Consider the following 24,584-nt stretch of genomic DNA (forward strand, 5'->3'; position numbering starts at 1 on the left):
GAACCCTTGTAAAAAGAAACCTGTGGCGTAGCTAGGACTTATTTGCCTACATTATCAACATTTAAACCCTGCATTTTGGCCAATTCAAATGTTATTTGAGTGCATTGTGCTGCCTGTTTATGATTCGAGCTCTCCATGCTACCGCAATCCATTAATTGCATATTTTCCTTTAGGACTGAGAGTAGGCCTCTCGTATTTTACTTACTTTTCACGTTTATCTCAGTATTTTATGAAGACCAATAAGGCCTGCAAACAAGGCGGGTGGAAATAAAATAACCACAAGAAATGGTACAACAAAGACGGAAGCTTATTATATTTGAGAATTAGTTGTGCGTGACCTTATAATGATAAAATTTTCACAATAAAATTAACCTCGATATTCGTGTGCCTAGCGAGGACTGTTTTACGCAATGCAAGAGTGAGAATGATAATTGTATATGGAAGATTTAAAATGTTTGTGTCTGAATGCAGTTCTTATCATTTGTGAATAAATTATATTCTGTGTCTTCATTATGCAGTTTTCCTCTTGCTTTCGTTCCGTCTAAAGTTGAATGACTAAGCAGCATGCAGTTCGCTTGTCTTAGTCCCGACCAAACATCACAAGCACAATAAGGCAGATCGTGTTGCGATACACGCAAAAAGCAAAAATGTTGCCAATCAAGATCAAGTAATCTAAGGAAGGTATGAAAGAATGCTGCTTTCTATGGTGGTGTTGACTGCGGTGAACCAGCGGCTCCCCCTTATTTTTTGCGCAAGCTATACGTGTCTTGCTTTGGAAACGAAGCATCTGAATTTATAGGTTGCTGTCACTTTTAGGACAGCACTAATTTTCTCATGCCATAGTATCCGCGACGCGCAAAGAGACACACTGCAAGCGCAACGAACCTAGGCGCGGAGACGCCGACGGCGTCGACTGTCCGGCCATCCGACAAGCGTGACGTCACACCGGCGTGCGGAGGCCTTACATTTTTTTCTAGGTGGCTTTGCTCCCGGCGGTGGCCACCATTGACCTTCAAGTGATCTTCAAGTAGGTCACGTGACATGACGTCACTTGATGACGTCACACCGGCTGCAGATGGGGCCTCATATCGCGCCGTCGGTCGCCTCCCGGCGGTGGCCACCATTGGCCCTGAAGTGAGATCACATGATGTGACGTCGCGTGATGACGTCACACCGGCTGTACATGGGGCCTCATATCGCGCCGTCGGACGTCGCCCGGCGGAGGCCTCCACGCTTCGGTTCGCGCCGTCGCGCGCGACGCGGCGGCGGCGCCACCATCGCTGCATCACGTGATATGTGACGTCACGCCAGGGATGAAGCGGCGCGCGCCCGCCGTCGCGTCAGCCTCTGTGCCCGCAACCGCGCCAGCGTCTTTGCGCCGGGCGTGTATGCGGTCAAGATGCCTCCAAACGCTAAGGATACGCTAAGGTTAAGCCCAGTGGATGCTTCGCATCCACTGGGCTTAACCTTGATAAGCCTCCAATTTTTTTTTTACTACAGGCTCCCGTCATCACGTACACCTTGGTGGTAAAATAAAACAATCCAATCCAACATCGGCCACCGCCAGTCGCTGGTCGACTGTTGAGAGCAGTATAGCGCGACCTCTGTTAATGGTGTGAATGTGCAATTATAATTAAATTACACCTATCATTTAGCGGCGAATCAACATGGACCAAGCATTTCCGCTCACAGCGAAATCCCCGTTTGTCTAAGTGGCTCACTTTATCACTCAAGTGGACTCACTTTTAATCATATCGTGGGCAGTTGAGTATTCCCTCGGGTACAGTTTTCTGTGCCTTCGTCAACACATTGTGTTTTTGCCATGTGTTCTTGCACTTGATCTCTGTTTGCCTTACCTTTTTTTCAAGGAGGGGTTCTGTGTGTATCGATTAATTTATTATATAGCCTTTCGACGAAAACTTATATATATATATATATATATATATATATATATATATATATATATCATCAAACAGTAGTTTGCAATTACTCGCTGTCGCCGTTAACCGTTTGTTAATTGCGGTCAAAATTAGTTATTATCATTATGAAAACTACTATTATTATTATTATTATTATTATTATTATTATTACGCAAGTGATCACCTGCTGCCTCTCACGTAACTTCAGCCGTACGCGCTTGGCAGAACGGTGAATAAAATTGCAAAAAACGCGAGCAGCGCATACGCATACGGTGAGAGGCAATGATATACAGGTTCTAGACGAGGCTCACTTCTTCGAGACAATGAGGCAATCACCCCGCAGTCTCTACATTCCCGGCCATCGGTTACGAGTTCCTCTCCAAACTCAACGAGTTATCTCACTTGCGCAATTTATGCCTAGGGGCGGCCAGTTCACACAGCTAAACTATAGCGTCCACGACACAGAGTGGAAGGAAAACAAAGCACACATTAAAAAAAAAACGTACTCTTCAGAGGAAAAAGGCGGCGCTATTTTGCATAACCTTGGCAGGTGATTGTGTCTTTCTTTTCTTTTTTGTTTTTCAGTTTCGTTTCCTGATGGTTTCACTCTACGAGCAGCGCACCTGCCGTTTCACTTCTACTTTCTACACACCGAGAAGAAAAGCGAAATCTCTCTCCCCTCCCCCTCTCCCCTTTCCTTCTTTCTTTAATCTTGGGGAAACGCCCATCGAGCGGTGCTTGTTTCGAAAGGGCGATTCGTGTGCCGAGAGTTAGGAGGCTTATCTCGTCGCCAGCTCAAGCCCCGGTAAGGCTCCGGCCTACAGCGAGTTGCTCATGAGTGCTACCTCTTTTAGAAATTAGCAAATAAAAGAATAGCAAAAGGTTACGAGGAAGCAACAAAAGAAAGAAACCGCGCACTCTCTGAAACGAGCGCAAGGTCAAAGAGGGGTGTGGGAAGGGGGAGAGAAAGAAGAAACAAAAGAAAAGGAAATTCTGAAAGGAAGAGCGTCTGGCAGTATAGAGCAACGTTGAAGAAAGAGCCCAAGAGAAGAACGGGAAAAGTTTTCTGCTTCGCCGGGGAGTGGTTAAAGCTCACCGCCGCCGCGATCGCAGGAGAGTCCAGCGGCGGGCGCGGCGCTTCGAATGCTAATGGCGTGCGCTCTCTTCCCGTCGCGGTTAGGCCGTCTGCTCGTGTACGACCACTACTACAGTATACGGCCTCGACCTTGGACACCTTCCCAGCAGACGGCGTTCTCAGCAGACGGCGTACAGCTTTTGCCTTCTGGCAAAAGCCGTACCGCATCCGGAAGGCGCTCCGCGAGCCAACGTACGCCTCGAATTAGCCTTCCGCGCACGCCACCCTGCGCCCGTTCGTTGGTTCGTGAGTGCGTTTGGCGACAGCGCTTTCTTTTTTCTTTGTCTCTCTTTCTCTCTCTTGTCTGTACCGAGCTTTAAGCGCGACTTTTTGTTTCGTAGCTAAGCCTACAGACGAAGGCGCCCCCACCGGGTACAGTGGCACCGGCCTCAGCATTTAGGGCCCGGCAGGCGCTCGCCTGAGCCAGCAGTCACGCCATCCGACATGTTCCTGTTTTGCGAACGCGTTCATATTTTTTTTGTCTTCTTTTTTTTTTCGCGTCTATCATTTGCTCTCGATCGAAGTCAACAACCTGCTAGGTAACTTCCGTGCCTGCGAGTCACGTGACGTGAAGTCATGCAGGATGGCTGACAGCCAGTAGATTACGAATGAAGCCGTGATTGCAGCGTTCCTCTTTTCTGCGAACACGGCAACGAAAAAGAAACAAACGGATAAGAAAAAATACATTGGTTTCCGATGGTTTTGTCGGCCTGTCCAGACGACGTCATTTCACGTGAACTGCACTTCTCGAAGCTGTCTAGGAGCTTATTCAAAGCAAACTTGGTGGGGGCGTAAGCGCCTGTTTTCGTCCTTCTGACGGCAAAGCTCGAACTTGGCTGAAGTTTACTGGGTACGACTCATCGCTGGTAAGTTAATAACTTTGTACGTCTTAGTGAAATCGAGTATCATTTTCTCGTTTTACGGACGCCATTCGTTATGTACTGCCGACTGAAGCCCGGCGTATTCGCTCTGAGCCTGTAACGATACATGTACTCGTGAGCAGCTTTTGGTTCAAGACGACTCAACCAAGTATAGCAACCCAATGTCGAACCGTCTCATACCCGTGAAGTCAGAAGTGCAAATTCAGACCGTGATTGGCTGTCACCCTCTGCCGCTCTCTTCCTACATACTTCTTTATTAATGTTTTTGTTTCTGTGTTCTCTCTTTCGTAATCCATTGTCCTTTACGCACGCTGGCGGAAACACGACTTCGCGTGAGCGCCCTGTTGCGTCCCGCTTTCGCGTGCTGCGATTTGAGCTGCGCGTGATGTTCGTGGGACACGCTCACGCGTCATCGGCCAACTTTCGCGCTGAAACCCGCTCTGCGACGACGTCGTGTTCGTTTCCCGTTGCGACGATCCGTACGCTGACTGGCTTTGCTTCAAATCAAAACGATCGGCGGCAATTTCTCAACCCGGTGAAAGTACGAGTTGATGAGTACGCGATCTCAGAGATTGGCGTCGAGCAATTGGGAAAGCCGTTGTCGACGTCCACGTTTCGCTGATTACCCCTTGTTGTTTAAAAACGTTTTTTTTTTTTTTTTTACTTGTCGAGAAGTAACTAGCGTACGTAATGCAGTCTTGACTGGGCTGCCCGGACGATCTGGTTTGGTTCTCGCAACTTGCCCGGATGTTCTCGTTTGAGTGCCCTGACAACGGCTCTGGCTTTTGGCTCAAGGTCACTTGAAGGTCGCCGACAACAGGTGCAAAAAGCCTCTGATGCTTTAAAAAAAAAGAGGCATCGCGGACCTTGCGCGTGTTAACAGGTCCTGCAGGCACATACTAGCTCGGCCATGTAGCCCTGTTGCAGGTTGTATACAGGGTCTGATACTCTGGAGCGAGCAGCATCTGGATTGACTGACGTGGCTTTGACGCCCCAAAGTTGTTCACAGTGGGTTACAAAATACTGCACACTGCTGCATACTGCACCTTTTGTATTGTTGCAAGTATAGTTAGCTATAGGGGTAGCTAATTATATAGTGTGCTATAACTATAGTTGTATCAATTCAGGGGGCGTTTGCGCCTTAATGGGCGCAAACACGCATCAGCAGCAGGGCCTCATTAATTTACACACTAGAAAGTGCATGAGGGTGTAAATCAGTCTGTAGGACCAGCTTACACTTACACCCAGAAAGGGTGCAACGGTGTGACATGCAGACATTTACAGCCATATGCACACTTAATGGTGCAAATTACTTTGCGTAATTGTATTCACACACACAAAAGAAAAGTGCTTACGTTAGTCACTGTGCAGCTGTGCAGAAAAGACAAATGATACAAGTAACGTACAATTGAAGCCACTTAGCGTTCGTGGCGCCACCTTTACGTTATTAAAGAAAGGAAAAAAATTTAAAAGATCAGCACTTATAGCATCCGTTCTACGTTAACGCGTGTCGAAATGAACTAGCTGATCAACTCGTGATTACGCTAGGAGAGCATGCCAGACAATCGTGTTCACGAACACTTAGGCGAACCTGGCCGTTGAACGGACACAGCATTTAGGATCAAAAAGTCTGTGATTTCGGCCCCTCATCGCCAGGCCGCATAATCACCCTTTCATTTTAGTGCTGCGGAGTCCTTTTCCTTTTGCTTTTTTTTCTTTAGGCATGAAAAATCAGTCAACCCGATAACACGAGACAGGAGAGGGCGTCAGACATTGTCTTATTCCTTTTTTTTTTCTCAATCTTAAATGCATGCTCCTTTACTATGATCCGTTCTTTCTCCGTTCCATGTGCGCCGTCCTTGAAGATCTGTATGCGCCTCACTGATTGTAAATGACCACTCACACACCGCTCATTTCGCATTTAAATTACCGCGATGACCACGTCACCCTTCGCCGAGGTGTCCGGCTGCCGTAAGAACGGATTTCGACACGGCGTGGTGTTGAAAAAGACAGCTTGAAAGCACAGATGGCCGTGTTCGCGCAACCAGGAAACGCGAGCAGCTTGTACGACGACGAACCAAGTCGTCCGTTCGACCGAGCCCCGTCGGCGACAGGCAAGTGGCGATATTAATGGGCGCCCATACTCGTTCCGGCGGCTGCGCAAGAAGAGCGCGACTGGCTTCACCACATTTCCTTTTTTTCATTTGTTCGTTTGTTACCCGCGTAGATTCACTTATCGTTCCTTTATTTGTTTGAACCTTCCACGTATCGGTCCCCGCTGCTGTTGGCGAGAGTTTGCCGCACTTCGGCGAGCCGCTCGAACAACTCTTACCCAGTTCTTTCTCTGCTTTTTTTTTCGTACCGGGGAGTTTAGCAGACGACGGCAACTTCTGGCTTCGTGGTCAAGGTCGTCATCTGCAGACGAAGCACGTCTCTTCTTTTTCCGCTTTTTTGTTCCTTTCCCTCTGGCACCGCGTGCAACACAGTTCGCTTTCGTTTGCTGTTGGTGGCGTTGTTCGAGGAAGTTTCGCTGTTACTTAACTACTACGAAATGCGCGTCGCACCTGCTGTTGCCCTCTGTCCGTTCCGTCGCGACCTCTCGCGGGCGGTCACGTGTTTCTCTTGTTCCCGTCTCGTCTGCCCTTGACCAAGTGAACAACCGTTTGAGGGTAACGCTTTCTTTTCGCTGCCGAGCGCGGGAGATCCAGCGTTCGAATCGAGACGGCTTGCATACGATTTAGGTCTCGTTATGAAGAACCGCCATCGGTCGAAAATTTATTCCGAGCCTTTGCCACTCCGACGTCTCCAGTAGCCGCAGAGTGCTACTTCAGTGCGGTAAACACAGTGGTGGAACAGTTGCGCCAATTGTGCGATCCTGCGCCGTCCTGCGCCAAAACGGCATTTTAGCTTAAAATTCGGCATCCTGCGCCAAAACGGCATTTTAGCGGAAAATGCGCCGTCCTGCGCCAAAACGGCATTTTAGCTTAAATTTCGGCATCCTGCGCCAAAACGGAATTTTAGCGGAAAATGCGCCGTCTTGCGCCAAAACGGCATTTTAGCGGAAAATGCGCCATCCTGCGCCATAACGGCATTTTAGCGGAAAATGCGCCGTCCTGCGCCAAAACGGCATTTTAGCGGAAAATTCGCCATGCTGCGCCAAAACGGCATTTTAGCGGAAAATGCGCCATCCTGCGCCAAAACGGCATTTTAGCAGAAATTTGCGCCGAGCCTGTGCCAAAGCATCAATAAGAGTGAAAACATCGTTCTGTCGTTGCTTTGCAGCTACCTAAACAGATGTTGAATTCCAATGGCGGAGTCGGAGCAGCCGACGTACTCCGCGTGCGAGCACTCGACTCTGGCGTAAAGCAACGCCTCCAAATCCTCGAGTGGAACACAACATGCGCCGCCGGAGCAAGGCGGAAGCGGAACTTCTATCACCGAGTTACCCAGGATGCCTTGCGTGTTGTTATTTCCTTCCGCTGTTTGCACCCAGCACCGCCGCACCGGTCACTTGTCTCTTGAGCGCGGATGGATATCGCCAAGCGTGCAGCAGCTTTTGCTTGCTCGCGAGTCGTGACCGGTGGCGCCTCCCAGCAGACAAACGTGGTAAAGGAAATACGTCACGCAGAGTTCCGGTCCACTCCACCGATTTTAGCGGAGCATATTTTTCTGCTCCACGGAGTGACTACCGCTCTGAATCCACTCCGACTCTCTCGTTGGAACGCCTTACTCCCGGCCCTCACTCTGTCATTGGAACAAACTTGCTCCGAAACGAGCAGAAAAAACTTGCTCCAACTCCGCCATTGGAATTCAACATGAAATCAACGCCAACAGCACGCTGTCATTATCATCATAGAAGAAAGCAAGGACCCGTCGATAGAGTTTTTCACTATAAAGCGAGAAACTATACGGGCCCGTCTGAGTCTCACCGTTCATCATTTGCGCATTTTTCTCTGACGGAAGCATAATGCAGTGTCGCTGTATTGTCTCGCTGGTGCTTTATTTCGGCGTTCATCGAGCCCGTGTGGTACCGCGGAGCTTGTCGAAGTAATATGCCACATTCTATGATTAAAGGTCAGTTTTTCCGATGTTTATGGGTGATAGCGGGGCTTTGCAAAAGAGCCGCTGAAATCAGGCTCGCACATGGTGCATATAGTTAGGAATGGTATTAGCGAATGAGGTCGAATATGTTGTACACGACGCGAGCTGCCGCTCGGATGGGTTCCGGCATGTTCGTTGATGCAAAAACTCTGCGACGAGTTTGGGTCGCTGCTCTATTCGGTCTAATAGCGTCGCGGATGCAAACACAATATCCGTCAACTCCATAATCTTCACGGAATGATATGAGCATGTTGCATGATGTTGTGTTCAGTGCTGGCGCGCGCAATCGATCGGTCTTGCGGTGAGCCATTGCCCTCGAGCCATGACTGTTGAACTGAGTTGTGTCCTGTGTTAATAAACACACGTTTTTTTGACGTGGTGTCTGTGGTGCCTTCTCTGCGACGTATCGGCGAACTCGGCCGCGTCACCCTTTGTTTGTCGCGGTGTGGAAGGAGCGTACAGCGTCCTTGCCTGACCGCGGCTGCAGCGTAAAGCCTCGCGCAAACCCGTCTCCACAAACGTATCAGCTATATCGGTTAAAGTTTGTACGTTATACGATAACCATACGTGCGTTGGACCCTGCGCCAAAAATGATTGCTGCTGCGCACCAAATCGGTCCTGCCACGGACATGCGCCAAAAGGCGCGAATCGCTCTTCCACCACTGTAAACTCGATCGATCAGCAAAGGAATCAATCAATTCGTTCTACAGGCCGTGGCTCTGCTTTGCCAGATGGAACAGCACGTGGTAAAAAAAAAGAGAAAAAAAAGGGGGGAGGGGGGAGGGGGCATATTAACGAACACGAGATGTCGCTTGCGTGACTTTCGTATGTACGATATATCAACATCGAAAATTGTTCACGGATATAAACCATAAGTTCCAATAGACGTGTCTTGGTAAGCGCACGCTTTCCTTTCAAGGCAGATGTTATGAGTTTGCAGTTTTCTCATATATTAAAATTCCGTATGTCTGTGCATTCTGGGTACTGAATGAAATTTCAGATGAGACTGCACTCAGTGTAATGCACTCTTGGCGTCACTCGCAGCGTTGCCTGCTATCGTGAATCCAATCCAATTATGGCCCTCTTTGCAGCCAATTGCTTTACCATGCAGTGCTGTCAACAACAAATTTAACTTCCCACTCCCAACACAAGGAACGAAATTAAAGCGACGATCTCAGTAAAATGTTAATCAGGTTCTTTTTATTTCTTTAGAAAATGGTGTCGTGTCACTTCCTCATGTGATGGAGTATTTTATCAATTAGGTGAAATACTAGTAAAAAGGCACCCAAAAATGAAAAGAAAAGAAGTACGAATCATAGGCGACTGCGAGGTGCTGGTTTCGTTCCGTTTGCTTGTATTGGCACTGTCCGACATGTCAGCCCCGACTGAGCACGGAAGGAAGGCTTTACCATCGGCGAGAAAATCTTAGGTTTCCCTAGGCAGTGCACGCATGGATGGCGCAAAAATTTACTACACTGAATTGACGGGACGGATCTTTTTAGCTCTGTAATTGCCAACGTACGATAAATGCTTACGCTGTGTTCGAGACCTCATAATTTTGACTTGGGCATGGAAGCTTAAAGCATAGCCAATGGTAGCGTCTCTGACACGCTGGAGAGAGTTTGCCGTTGTGAACAGCTCAGCAAACCAACTGGTACCTAATAAATTACTGTAATAATTAAATTTCCACAAAAGTAACATGTCATTGTTTCTTTTTCTCCTGTCAATGTACTTTCCTTGACCAGGAATAAAGTGGAACAAGTTGTTCTAAGGACTCTGTGTTTGTGCATTACAGGCCTAAATTATCACCACTGAGCGTCCTCACTTTGTTCAGGAACATTAGCCTATCAGTATACTTTCCGTTATCTGCACGTCACTTCCTATGCAGGTAGCTGCCTATATCATCGCGCACAGCATTACAATAAAATTCACCATCTTTGAATAGTACCTCAGGACTTTCATCAAAGTTTTGCGTCCATCCATCCATCCTTGGATGGTCGGCTTACTCGCTCGCCGTAAACAACGCCTTATCAGAAGCATATCATTCAACCACAAGGGCACGCTTCGCGATGCTTTCATTGACCTTGTAAACTGTCGCCCCTGCTATGTGCGTTCATTGATCGAGTGACCTCCTTTCGGCAATTGCGTCCATTTTACCACGAAGCGCTCGTATGCGTCGAGATGATCACTTTCGCGTAATGGATGGGTTTAACAGCGCGTTTTTTTTAACCGCAACCTCATCGATGGCTAAAACAAAGCAGGCAGAATTTCTGAAGGTCCCTGCGCAGCTTGAAAGAGGCAAACACAAATGTCCGAAGAAATATTCATTAATTCTCCTACACGCACGCACACACAGGCAATGTAGCGGGGCGCCATATATTCGCGTCGCCCCTCTAACGTGCTATAGGAAAAACAAGGGCGATTTGCTAACGTGATATCCGGAAGCCGCTCGAAGCAGGCCACTTGATGTTACGCTGCCCGGCAGCGCGCATCCATCAAGCGCCGGGCATTTATCTCACGCACTCGCCCGCATATACCGTAGTTTACGGCGCACGAGGCGCGCTTTGCGGGGAATTTCCTTCGGCGCGTCTTTGTGTGCGATACTGTTATCTATACGCATCTACATAGGCACAGTTCCTGTTTTTTTTCTTACTTGAAAAAGAAAGCAAGGATGACTTGAACAAAGGAGAAGGTATTTCTGCGGGCTTTCTATGCAACCGCAAAAAGGAAGAAAAGAAAAACCCGAGCTCAAGTACGAGACGAAAGAGATTCCTGTACAGTCATGGCACTGTTTTTAAAAACGTAAATTTTTTTTAATTACAATGATATTTTTCGCCTTCGCGCGCTGTTTCCTATTGCGCCACTACGTACTGCCGGGGATGTATTAGTATTGCTTTCTTCCCTAAATATTATGTATGTGTACTTAAGACCTTGCGGCAGGCCCACAAATCGAATCTTCTCAACCTTTCGCGGCTATAACCTGAGCCAGCAAAAACGTTACGCGCTGGTTCACTGGCCCTTATATGACTTATCGGTGGTTCTTATTTCCACTGTATTTAGGCCATCTCAACAAAGCGTGTATACCAGGGGTACGATAATGTCCTTTTCGCGTTCGATGACACAGCGTTCGGGCGTTCTTGGTCTAAAATAACCAGTGCGCCCCAGCGCTTTCCTGTTCATTCGTTCGTACGTGCGTCAGATACGCGTTGTCTTATAGCATCTTTATTAAGCCCCCAGCACACGACGTCGTTGCATGCGCTTGTCATGCACAAGAAGCGCGGTGCTCTTCACCACCACGTGCTCGTTCGAGACGCGAACATGCTGCAATGATGGGCAGAAGGGCAGCCTCTGGTACATTTCGCACTGCCTGCTGCCCCAGGAGAGTTAAGGGCACCGATCGACGCTGCACGCCTTGTTACACGCGTGCCGTAGCACTCGGATCTCGGAGTCCGCGGCCGGACATCGAAACGGACGCGGGTTGTCGAGCGGAAACCGCGGTATACGAGCCCGCTGTTACACTTTTCGTTTCCTGCGCGCTCTAAACAACTCAAGGGCGATGCTAATCCGAAAGAAACGCGGTGTATGTATACGTACGCTCTTGAACGTTCGGGTCGATTGGCCGATCCATTCACGCTACGAGAAAAGACGCGCGGCGCGGTGTCTATAATCAATGTCACGGCCGTTCACAATAGAGCGGGGACAACGTATGTGTAACGGAGAGGTGCTTCTCCACACGGCCGCCGTAGAAGAAAGGAAAAAAATCATTATGATAACAACGACAGTATAAAACCGGCACAAGGCGAAATGCGTAACGTCAATGAAAGTGTTTCTATAATGGCAGGAACTAACAACGATGACAGCAATAAAGTGGGCGGAGCGAGTGCGGTGAGTTTATAAGGAGGCGGACTTCATGCAAAAGGAATGATATCGAAGTCCCCGGAAATAAAAAAAAATGCGGCGTCTGCACCGCTGTGTCTATTGTCTGGCTTGTCCGAGAACGCGTGGCAAGTTTTTTTGTTGCCCGCTGTTTGCCGCTCGCGTGCTGTGCTGTTGTTTGCGGGAAGAACGTCCTCGTCGAGGGCGCGCTGCAGCACTGTTCGAAGCGACACAGAAGATAAAGAGGAGGTCTATTCAAAATGGACGCACGAAACGCTTCGTGTGTCCCGTGCTTCTTTTTCTGTTGATGTCCGTGTCTGTCAGAGGAAAAAACAAAAGCTTTTTCGCAATGCATAATCAAGTCGCCCGAATCGCCACTCAGTCTATGCAAAGTAATTAGAACGTACTGAATATTAAGAAGATGAGGTAGGTACATCGCAAGGAAATACATAATGAAACGGAAATACAGAGAAAGGAGAAGTCTCTCGGAAGGAAGCAGAGAAGGAAGGGAAGCCGCAATGACAAAGGAAAAGAATAAAGCATTGAATGAAAGAAAGAAAGGAAGGAAGTAGACACTGGAGGAAGGAAGGAGGGAATGAAGAAATGAGAAAAAGGAAAGGCAATGGCGAAAGTAAAGCAAGCAGGCCGGAAATGAACGATAGAAGATTACGAAAGAAGAAATGGAAACAGGGAATGAAGGTGGAAAGAAAGAACGAAGAAAGGAAGCAAGGCGCGAAATGACAGACTAGACAAGCAGAAGAAAGCAAGAATGAAGAATGAGAGAAATTTAAGCAAGATGAGAAAGAAACAATAATTAGGAAGGAATGAAGACCGCAACAATTACAAAGGAAGAATGAAAAATTCGGAGCAGTTAAAGTAAGGAACGAAGGAAAGCAACAAGAAGGAAAAGGGAAGTGGAAAAAGAACTAACGGAAGAAGATGTTAAGTTAGGAAGTGAGAAGGAAAGAAACAGAAAACAAGGACAGAGAAAATTAAAGAGGGATAAAGAGGGAAAGGAAATCTAGGAAACTAAGCAAATTGGAGATGAATGCAACAACGGAGAAGAATGCGCGAAAAAAGAAAATCGCGGACCGATAGCACGAAATAAGGAAAAAGAACGCAGGAAATAAAGAACAAGGGGGAGCATCACCTCGGAAGTGAGGCAAACAAAAGGAAATGGCCGCTACACCCGTCGAAAAGGCAGCGACGTATTGAATGAGTATCCACACATCGCGAGCGTGCGGAGAAGAGAAAAGGAAAGGAGAATCAATATCGGGGACAGTGCCGGCAACCCGGGTCAAGGCTGCCCCGAGGGAAGCGCGGAAGCAATCATCGAAATTCCACGGCACACCGGTTGCCGCGTCGGGAACAATAGGGAAAGCCTGTCCCGTTATCGGGAGGGGAAGGCTTCCCAATGTGCACGTGCGTGCAACGGGATATTGCGGTAAGGGAATGCCTTCACAACTTTTTCGTCTGCTTCGAGTTGCTCGCTGGAATCGGGGGAGGAGGGGGGGGGCGAACTTCGGTGGACGCGGGATTTGAAGGGAGGGCCGAAAAGCGTTCTATATAAACTTGCGAAGGGTGTTTACAACGGTTGCGTGAGCGCGGTGATTCTTGACTCGCTGTGAAGCGCTAGAGCGGTGAAATTGGAAGCCGTTCGGCTGTGGGGACGCTTCGACGGGGTTTAAAGGGATATTGCGATGCGTGGAAGGGGCGCTAGAAAATTGCCGCACGGTAGCTGTCTGCCGGCCCGGACATTGTTGTGGACACTGCGAGCGGTCCCGAAAAGCCGTGGAGCCGGTGAAGTGTTTACTGCGACGCGGGTCTGTTTCAACTCTGGACCTGTGGACCTGTGGTTTCACAATTCTTCGGTAGAGCTGCTTCAGGTTGATTCTTTGTGTGTTCTAGAGAGTTCACCCTTTCTCTTTTATCATTCAGTCACGTGTTTAACGCGGAGGGTACACGTTCGCGGATCATATGGCTATTCTTTTTTTTTAACTGCAGATGAATTTCCCGCCTATGTTATCTCTATGCCTGCCGGAATGGCCTGTCGCGCGAGTTTCGTGATGTCGCTGTTTCATTCTGTGAGTTAATCGATTCGGATCAATCTTGTGTGAATTCTAGCCACCCCGAGTTGGGTCATGCTTGCGACTACAACCCCGGGGCAGACCGATGCGCTCGTCATCTTTATGTGATACCACGCGATCGTCGCATTCAATTCCCGTGACGTCACCGGTAGGCCTGCTTAAAGTCCGAAGCCACGTTACAACCAATTGGCGCGCGTACTGAGCCAGTTGCGTTTAACAATTCCGTAATGAATTCGTTAAACTGGATAGAGAAATCGAGAGAGCCTTGGCCAGCTCCGACCTCGAGGATCAGCAACGGCTGATTGCGAGGGCCCAGGACGCGGCCCGAGCTCAAGGCATTCTGGAATGAGGACGCCTCTCCCTAGCTGTATTTCCCTAATAAAAATGTTTATTCTCTCTCTCTCTCTCGAGGCCTAGAATTGTGACCATTCAGTTGGCAGCTACTTATCCACAAAAAAGTTAGTAGAAAAAGAAAGACGTCAGGCACGACTATTCGCTATCATTGGCAGCTACTTATCGACAAGAAAAATGAGTAGAAAAAGAAAGATGTCAAGTAAGACTATTCGCTGTCGTTGCTGCGTCAAACTCTTTGTTTTCCCGAATGATATCAGTTAAAATGCAGATTCTTGGAGGCGACTCATGTTCACCCGAAACGAATCAAGACGGTGTTTCTAAATGCGCGGAAGTGTCACGTATACGATTACATCAAAATTACATTTCTCCGGTATACGCACCACGTAGCCTATAATACGGTACCAACAGGCGGATGACAGAAGCTCTCGCCATTGGCAACCAACGGGTCAAGGACTATAAGCTTTGGCGTAATTTGGCCGAACAAAAGTAATACCATATATCAGTATCTATATACACCATCAAGGACGACCGCTACAGAGGAGAAAGTATGTTCTTCGCAGCACTGTACGCTCACCAACTCTCCCGATTCACCGTTCTCCTGAAGTAACAATGCCGAGCACACAGAGGAGGCACGCAGTAGCATGCTCGGTTAGCGAGGGAATATCGCCAGATCTGCTAGCCGCTGGTGGGCAGTTAACGCGCCGCGCAGCCCAGCTAATATACATAACCCCGCTTTACGCAACGAGTATTTCCGACCTTGAAGTTCTCCGAGCGCTGACAAGGTGAGCACGAGTGCAACCTAGGTGCAACTTCTGTGCACCGCGCCGCAAACTAGCTGCTCGAATCCAGGCGGCGGCGTAGGATGATCGACGGCGCCGCACCGACGAGACAGCGCGACGAAGCGCACGCGTCCGCGCGCGTCGGCGCGCGCCGGCGGAGCGGGTGCCAGCGGCGCGCGCGCGCGACGGGTGTGGGACGAGACAGCGTCGTTCGTCGCCGACTGCCGCGACGGCGGAGAAAAAAAACGGCCCGTTGCGTGTGGCCCGTCCCCGTGACGATCGACGAGGCCGCGCGCTCGCGCGTTTCGAGAGGAGCCGGCCCACATGCACACATGTGGGCATGTGCCGTATGGACTCGTGTAAGGGCCGCACTCGCGTAGCAGCCGCGTCTCCATCTTGGCAGACCACCCTCCCCCCTAAATAGAAGAAAGGAAACGTTAAAGCAATGCTCAGAAACCATCGACAATTTCTGTCAGTGACGCGAATGCCGGAACGTTTCCCGAAATTGAGAGAGAGAGGGGGGGGGGGGACAAAGTTAGGAAAGACGGGGAGGTTAACCTTAGGGTGCATCCGGCTGGTTGCCCTGAACCGGGGAGGGGGGCGAGAAGGGACGCGAGCGATTCACTTTATTAAAGGAACGATGCCGAGGCATGAGTGCCTATATTTACATAATGCAATAGGCAGCGTTTGTTGTTACATTGCATAACTCCGTAGCGAACCGAACCCTTTTGCCAGTACACCTGCCGCGGTTTTAGAACCGTGCTCTCTACCGGAACATCGGCACCTTCAGAGACTCCAAAGCTCTCGCGCGAGAGCTAGTGCGTCTGAGTGAGTCGACAGCGTTCGGCGACGAATACATCCTGCAAGCTGGGTTGCGGGAGGTAACCTGTCCTTTGCGTCGACGGTGAAAGTACAGACCAGCGGCCACCAACACGAAAAACTGGCGAAAAAGCCAAGGTTAAATCTTCGCTTAATAACACGGAAAAAAGAAACACCGTCGCTGCAAATTGTTCTGTTCATTGATTCTGAGCGCGTCAGCTAGTTGTCTTTCGCCCATTGTTGCGAAAATCTTGGCGGTCACAGGCACATTATCTAAAGCCACGAATGGCACAGAGAACGCCTATCTGGACGAGCGTTACCAAACCACGCCTGGGGAGCAGAGACAGCGACACTGGTGAGCACTAGACAGACAACATGGGGAGGCATTCTGTTACTGCCCTCCTAGAGCACTGTGCATTTCAGTTGCGGCTGAAGTGCTGATTGACTGGGCTGTGGTGCGAGTGAGGAGTCGGGCGCCTCCAGCCTGCCTCCTTCACGCTGGTATACAGCTCCAGCCAATCAGCGGCGGCCGCACCCAAGGTGTGCGGTTGCACGCGTACGTGAATGAGTAAATTCATCGTGAAAACGGTAACATCCTGTCTTTTCCTACAGTGAGATCACGTGAATTACGCACGGTCTGGAAAACTGGGACCGGAATGACCCGCGCCGGAGTAACCGTCGCGCCTCGTCTGGGTCGCGAAGAAAAAAGTGCGGCCCTTACGCGGGTGTATGCGGTATATAAGTAGTGACGCAGAGACGTGCACACACCCAAGCATAGACGCACGCGCACGCACACACACCGGCGCTGCTGAGGGCAGGACTCTGTGGGCGACCCGTGTCAAGGACGCCGCCGCCACCGCTCCCGCTGCGTAAAGGATGGATAGATGCTGCGACACGTACAGGTCCTGGCGACGTTGTCAGGAGATATATATTTCAGCTTCGCGCACTTGTTTTACTGCAAGCGTGGGCAAGGAAGCTACCCGATCGCGTGTTCTTTTGTTCGCGATTGATTATTGATTGAGTGAGTGAGTGAGTGCGTGAGTGAGTGAGTGAGTGAGTGAGTGAGTGAGTGAGTGAGTGAGTGAGTGAGTGAGTGAGTGAGTGAGTGAGTGAGTCGAGCGTGTGAGTGAGTCGAGTGAGTGTGTGAGTGAGTCGAGTGAGTGTGTGAGTGAGTCGAGTGAGTGTGTGAGTGAGTCGAGTGAGTGAGTCGAGTGAGTGAGTGAGTCGAGTGAGTGAGTGAGTCGAGTGTGAGTGTGTGAGTGAGTCGAGTGTGAGTGTGTGAGTGAGTGTGTGAGTGAGTGAGTGAGTGAGTGAGTGAGTGAGTGAGTGAGTGAGTGAGTGAGTGAGTGAGTGAGTGAGTGAGTGAGTGAGTGAGTGAGTGAGTGAGTGAGTGAGTGAAAGAGTGAGTGAGTGAGTGAGTGCCACGCTTTGTTTCAGGCACGGGGCGCTAAAGAAGACACACTCCTTAACAAAAACACTCAGCGTCACGACGACAGTAATATCCACGACAAATACGGCGGCATGAAGACGACGACGACGACAAAAAGTATTACATGACAACGGAGGTATACCACCGTAGCGACGATGACAATTCGTTTACTGACATCTAAGGCAGTAATCGCGTAGGATTCTCAAGGACACGTAGCATTCTATACACGCATCGAGGAGTCAGATACTCTGTTAGTATAGTATTTAAGTATAGATTTTAGTAACTATAGTACAGTATTTAAGGGAATAAAATAATTATAATTGGAGTATAGAATTTTTTCGTTAACTGTGAGTGAGTTTGCTCTGTTAGGAATGCTTGTGACCGTTGATGAGCGTTTGTGTGGTTGTGTCTCGAGACCGGTCTAGGCATCTGCACGAGAGAATACAACCTCGTTGTTTTGAGATGGGTCAATCATATGGTGTGCACTCGCCAGAGGCGCCCAGTGTCACATCGTAGAATGTCCCCACCCGCTGGGAAAGCCCGCACACAAGTGTACGCCGCTGTGGACACACCCGCAGAATGGACGGTTGGGGATTCCCCCCGTCGGAAGACCAAGCCCAGCGCCATCGCTTTGCGGGTCGGCCGTACAAACGCAATGCAAGGCCGGATCCGCAGGGTCCTTTACCGCTTTTCGGAATCTTCATTTGTGAATCTTCAGAAGTGGTGTTTATGCGTGTGCGGATGGTGTGTGGGTGTTTAGTAGTATAAGGCTATATAGCTTGGTTTTCTTAGCTGTGTATTGGGATAGCCAGCTTTTTGCGTAATCTATGTTGCCGTGTTGTTGACGCTTCCCTTCCCTTGGAATCCAGTCCGTGACCCGATGGTCATTAAGGGTCACGGACTGGATTCCAAGGGAAGGGAAGCGTAGCAGGGGGCGGCAGAAAGTTAGGTGGCGGATGAGATTAAGAAGTTTGCAGGGACGGCATGACCACAACCGGGGTTGTTGGAGAAATATGGGAGAGGCCTTTGCCCTGCAGTGCGCGTAACCAGGCTGATTATGATGTTGCCGTTCCTCTAGTTCTTTAACAGAAATATAGAGAGAAAAAAAGTGAGGTAAAGGCAGAGAGATTAATCAGGTTCGCTGACCTACGCAGGGCAAAGGGGTTGAGATGGAAAAAAAAACATCTGTGCGTGCTTCGCTTCGCCTGGGAACGTAACCCAAACTGTAGTCGTTCACTTAGAAGAATATATAAGAAACCGCTGTATCCCGAAATGTTGGTGAACCCTAAAATCACCTGTTTGTTCAGTTATTTTTAGGGAGCCGTCCAATACAGCGAGCCTTATACAAGATTGAACTCGTGACGGTAATTTCGCAAGTCAGGTAGTCGATCTCGGGGTTCACTAACCACAGCTTATCAGTGCAACACCATACAAGGACAAACACAGTATCATCTCATGCGGATGCAGCAGTGGTCGCTTTCCAATGGTGTGAGACGTCATAACGCCTCTACTGCCTTCTCCAATAGCGAATTAAAAGCTCAGGATGTGACTCAAGGCCCGGTTATATAGTATAACGGTCCCATTCAAAGGCTGTTCCTTCTCAGGCTTCGTCGGTGATCCAAACGCAGCAGCGCCCAGGTTGCCGCTTGGACGGGCTGGTCTGGAACGATGGGGTGATTAGAGAGGCATCTTTACATTACGTCAGCCCTATCTTGCATCACACGGTCGCGCGCCACGGTGATGGCATGCCGTTGCGATCGAAATGACCTGCGCACTTGTTACGTACGTCTCTCTTAGTGCGCTAGATGTGAGGCCTCGCTTGTTTTCCTTCTCGAAATTACAGTTTCCCATTTATTCGCGCGGGCATACGGGCGCGCCTGGATGCGCGGGTGTTCCTCTTTTTCCGCGCTATCGTCATCGACAGCAGGGCGTCGGCCCCGAGCCGTGGGCCGATATCCATCGTCACGGGTGGGAGGAGGGGGTCGGTGATCTGAGCCCCGCGGATGCATTCACCGAACAACCACGCATGCCCCCTCCCCCCCCCCCACCCCCACATCCCCCATGCTCGCGAAACCGCACTCCTTTAAGCCTATATGTGGGGGCCCGAACGACCCCGACAGATGGAGAGAAACAGTAAAGAAAAAAGAAGAAAGAAGAGTATGGGGTTCACTTCACCACTGGCTGTATATATATACGCACGTTCGATCCCTTCCTGTAGAGCTAAGCTTCGCGCTAAGAAGCGGCGTGACGCAAGCGACGGCTTTTCACGCGTGATCGCCCGCACACGTAAACCGAACGGCGCGCAACCCTTGCGGGCCGGGCTGAAAACAGGAAGTTGCGTCACGCGCCACGAGGGGCGCGCTTCGCTCTTCCGTTTCACTGCTCGCGCCATAAATAAGTCTGCGGCGCAGTAACACCCGCGCGTGCTAACGTGCGAACTCCAAACACTTTGATCTCGCTTGCCCCGGACCGCGATCCGGTGTATGCAATGCACTAAGGCGTGCCGGGAAGCTGATACGAGCGTCTCTGCTTACGCTTCGGGCCCGGACCTTGAACCTCGTCGTGTTGCTCGAAAACAGTGTAGGCGAAGCCCTTCCGCTAAGCCACTCCGCTCGAGCCCTGCGCTGTCGGCAGCGCAGGCATAGCAGTATTTTGCCGGCACTTTCTTTCCTTTCTCTTTTTTCATTCTTTGAGCGAGTTGTTACGTTGTATAAAAGCATGCAGAACTGCTCCTGCACGCAGAAGCTGGAAAACTGTCTTGTGGAGGTGGCTGACGAGCGAGAAACACACAAACTACGCTTACATGATCCCGACAGAGGCTCGTCAAGTCGGGCCGCTGGGATGAAAAGCCGGTCGTCGGGTTGAAGCGAACGCCAGCGGCGAGCATCAAGGCTAGAAGAGTTTGGTCAACCCGCCTGCAATGTTTTGTTGAGTAAATGCGGTCGGGTCAGGTGGGTATGGGTCAACTCCGTTTCAGACTCGACCCGCTGGCGTGGAGTTGACGCAAAGGAAGCTATAGCCTCATCTACTCAGTGAATATTTTGTCCAGTGCAGTCTTCTATTTCGATATGGAAGCACAAGAGACGATAAGTACCTGCTGCGCAGACGCACGGGCTGAGCATTTAGTATAAGATTTACTGGACCTGCGGATGATGGGCAACGGGCCTGGTGACAGACACTTGCAGGTATAGCCAAGGCTTGTGTACTTCCAGTGGCCAGTCGTTCCTCTCACTTGAGCCCTGATTGTTTGTCTTTCTTCGTTGTTGACGTTGTTTTGGTTGAGATCCGTGTGTGCCATCCAGTGTGACCTGATTTGTCATGCTATGCGATTTCCACACACAATTATTTCATTTATTTGTTTTGAGATACGGCAGCCCTTAGTGGAGCTATCGCATAGGGTGGATAAACAAAACAAGGCGCATAAACGCAGACGCAGTAACTTAGGAGCAACAAAGAGCAGTACAAGGCAGTAAAGTACCAGTCACATACAGGAAGGTAGGTTAGGGGGAGCATTCAATGAGCGTCAAAGGATTTTTTTTCTAGAGAAGCATAGGGTAGTATACCAGGCAGACTGCTCCAGTGTCCAATAGACTTGGGGGGAAAATCTATTTCTTTGTTAGTACGAGTATAAAAGACCGATAAGTTGAACTCGTTATACCTTTTCTCGTAGCTAGTGGTCTTGCATGTGACAGGTACATGTCCCGAGAGGTGCAGTCGAGTGAGTGAGTGAGTGAGTGAGTTGAGTGAGTGAGTGAGTGAGTGAGTGAGTGAGTGAGTGAGTGAGTGAGTGAGTGAGTGAGTGAGTGAGTGAGTGAGTGAGTGAGTGAGTGAGTGAGTGAGTGAGTGAGTGAGTGAGTGAGTGAGTGAGTGAGTGAGTGAGTGAGTGAGTGAGTGAGTGAGTGAGTGAAACAGGGCGTGTAGGAGCCCGGGAAACTCATTCCGGGACAACCGAGTTAAGCGAATAACGCCCAGACGAGATGAGGTTGAAAAGTTCCTAAAATAACGAGGGTATATGAAATGAATAACTATTTTTCTTCTTCTTCTTCCTCTGAACATAATCCATCGTGTTAGTACCGAAAATTGTGTAGGGATCCGAAAAAAAACTAGTGACATATTCAAGAGTAGGTCTTACGAGTGTTTTTTGACGCGAGTTCAGTTTCTTTCTTATCGTACATCTCTTTCTCTCATCGGTGTGCGCCGCCGTTCTCCATCCCGAAATATTCTTTTAAAAAATTGATGGGGTTTAACGTGCCAAGGCCACTTTATGAGGCATGTCGTAGTGGAGGACTCCGGAAATTTCGACCACGTGGGGTTCTTTAACGTGCACCTAAATCTAAGTGCACGGGTGCTTTCGCCCCCATCTAAATGCGGCCGCCGTGGCCGGCATTCGATCTCGCGACCTCGTGCTCAGCAGCCCAACGCCATAGCGACTGAGCAACCACGGCGGGTGAAATATTCTTCGTGGCTCACTACAAGCACAGAAAAGCAGCCCGCTCCGCTTTCCAGTGCGTATATTAACTAGCGCGGACGCACAGCTCGCCCTACACGAGCGCAGTCGATATATACTCACTGGTACCAGGACGCTAGGTTGCAGCGCAAGGAACAAAGTAAAGCAAGAAAGCCCGGTCGAAAACAAGCCCCCAGACCATTGCCACACAACAGACAAATCGCCGCGGGCCGGAGCTGGGACCGGCGCAGTCGGCAAGCGGGGGGTGCCTCGAGCAATCGTATCCGACAAGAAAGCTTTGGCGCTGATTTATTTCGCCGGTCGACCGACGCACTCAGATTCGGGTTCCCGCGGCCAAACAAGAGGGGGGATGGCGACTCAAGGTCAACACGGGCCCGTCTTGTACGCTCTCGTTGCGTCTGCGCATATAGAAGACACGGACGCGTGGTATAATAACGCGCATCGGTCGATGCGGGGAGATGGTCGGATAACTTCTCAAACAAACTTTTCGGCACAGCGCCAGCGTACCCCCCTCCGCGGCCCACGCAAACGGGCCACATGCATGCTCGCTTTGCGTCAGATGTATTATGTTGCACCCGCGTGCAAAAGTACGAGGACCACAGACTCGACGAAAAGAAAGAAAGGCTGAATCTCGGCGGTAACTCGGAAGCAACAAACTTACATGGAAGAGTGCGCCGAAAAGTTCGCAATGTCAAGTTTGCACTGAACTCCTCGATTTCACAGTCCGTAACCGCGTTGCTAACTAGGGCAAATTTATCGACACTGGCAACACGCAGAAAAATCGCACGACTTAAGCTTTTGTACCAGCTCTCTACTACTAAATTTAACTTAGATCAGTCGCGCTATTTGTTACGTCCTGGCAGAGTCTCTCCCCGTGTGAATCACCCTTATGTTTTTATGCCTTACAATGCCAGAATTGATGTTTTTAAATATTCTCCCCTTGTTAAGACAATTGAAGACTGGAATTGCCTTGATGTACAGATTTTTGATGACACAATGACTGTACAATCATTTGAACGGAAGCTGGAAATGTACCTCTCGTGATGTATTTATTTTGTTTCATTGCTTGATGTGTTGACAAAATGTGTCAATCCTCCCAACTTGTACCAGCCCCGGAAAGGGTCAACAGTATTCGAAATAAAATAAATTAATTAATTAAGCTTGCATCAACTTAGAAGATGAAAAATCGGCTTTATCGTGGAAACTCTGGTCCGTGTACTTTTGCTCAGTTGAATACAGTCATGGACAATTGAAACTTCAACAAGTTAGGGCTAACCAGAATGCGTTCTGAGGTTTCGGATTTCGCCATGTGAGGCCCACGCACCTCTGGCAACCGGACAGGTAGCGGTTTGAAGTCGTGCTCTCGAAGTTATTACTTGTGAATGGTGATCTACTTTGTAATTTCGTGTTCACCTTTCAGTTGTCTATGACTGCAGGCTAAAGACCAACCCGAGTGCTCACAATTTACTCCCTTGTTGCTGCAGTGGTTCTGATTGTCCCACATATAATAAACTTAATTTGAATCATACTTCGTGTGTTCCTCGCTGGGATACGTAGCGCACAATTCACGCAGACGGGCCCCGTGCTAACTTTTCATCAGACGCCCTCAGTGGCCAAAAGGAGTGACGCAAATTGACGCCATTTGCGGGAGTAGTTCTGGCCGTCCTGTATTGAACTCCATTTACGAGAGAAAGCGTAACAGATGAAAGGCACCGAGGACAACCAGAGTAACCTTCCGGTTTTGCACTAGGAGGAAGAGGGGGTGTAAGGGGAGGCAGTGATTCCCGTTTTCTAGGGCGGATCCGGTATGCATCTCGCCAATCCGTGCTGCGTGCTAGCTATAAAGGGAGCGGATTTTACGGCAACTCCTTTTTGGGAGTACGGTGAAGCGTATACAGGGTCATTCTGACTGAACACGACCACAGTGGACGTACGCCCGATGTCCAAAGTACACGCGCTACGCTGCCTGCAACAGCCATGCTAGCTATAAGCTGTTTGAGAAAATTGCCGAGGTGTTACATAGTTTGCGGCGTCATGCGGAGTGGAAAGAACACTCTCTCACTCACTGTATAGAAGTCTATAGAGCCCGGAGCACCAGGAACGCCGCATCACACAGCCGAATGACACATTCGGGGTTGGCGCTGAGTAGCCCGTATACTTTTGACAAGGGCTGTACGTACTCCACCGTGGGGCAGTACTGTAGAACGTACGGCAATGTTGATCAAAACGAGCAAATCGGCTATTGCTCGCACAAAATGAAGCGCTGGGATGTCTCGTATTGTGCGTCCGGCTATATCTGCGTTCAACAGTTTCGAGTGTTGCGGCCGCGTTCACTGATGCAGAAGCAACGTTCACTCACAGAAACTGCAAAAAAAAATAATAATAATGCGTGCACAAATGTGCCACCGTGACAGAAGAGGACAAGGAAAGACAGGGTGGTTGACCAGAAGTTGTGGCACAGTAGCCGGGCCCTCCTTGCGCAAACAAACGAGTTGTTTCCATTGCTTCCAACAAACGGGAATTGCCGGCAACGTCTGGCGCCCAAGAATAAATTCAATTATGGCGAGGAAAAGAAAAACGGAAGCGCGGGAGCACGAGGTTTATTGTGATATACGGCAGTCTGAGCGATAACGCACGCGTGCACACATGTTGTACAATGGCCTAGCTATGCAGTAGATCAAGCCAAAGTTATGTTGTTCCAGATGACTCCATTACGAAACGAGGTTCCAGGGCTAC

General features: G+C 49.5%; 2 protein-coding genes across 5 annotated transcripts in view; one reads left to right on the forward strand and one right to left on the reverse strand.

Annotated features, from left to right (window-relative positions):
- Positions 1-24,584, reverse strand: part of LOC139061063 (serine/arginine-rich splicing factor 4-like) — a 174,898-nt gene that overhangs the window by 34,961 nt on the left and 115,353 nt on the right. The window lies entirely within an intron of this gene.
- Positions 3,054-24,584, forward strand: part of LOC139061064 (E3 ubiquitin-protein ligase RNF217-like) — a 344,621-nt gene continuing 323,090 nt past the window's right edge. For 2 of the 4 annotated variants that reach the window (XR_011515156.1, XR_011515157.1), the window contains exon 1: positions 3,322-3,920. The gene's annotated coding sequence lies outside the window, so the exon portion shown is untranslated. Of the gene's footprint in view, positions 3,921-24,584 lie in introns of all 4 variants that reach the window. The other 2 variants (XR_011515155.1, XR_011515158.1) reach the window with 2 other exon arrangements.

This window comes from Dermacentor albipictus, chromosome 6 (genome assembly GCF_038994185.2).
Source record: "Dermacentor albipictus isolate Rhodes 1998 colony chromosome 6, USDA_Dalb.pri_finalv2, whole genome shotgun sequence".
Classification (NCBI taxonomy): domain Eukaryota; kingdom Metazoa; phylum Arthropoda; class Arachnida; order Ixodida; family Ixodidae; genus Dermacentor; species Dermacentor albipictus.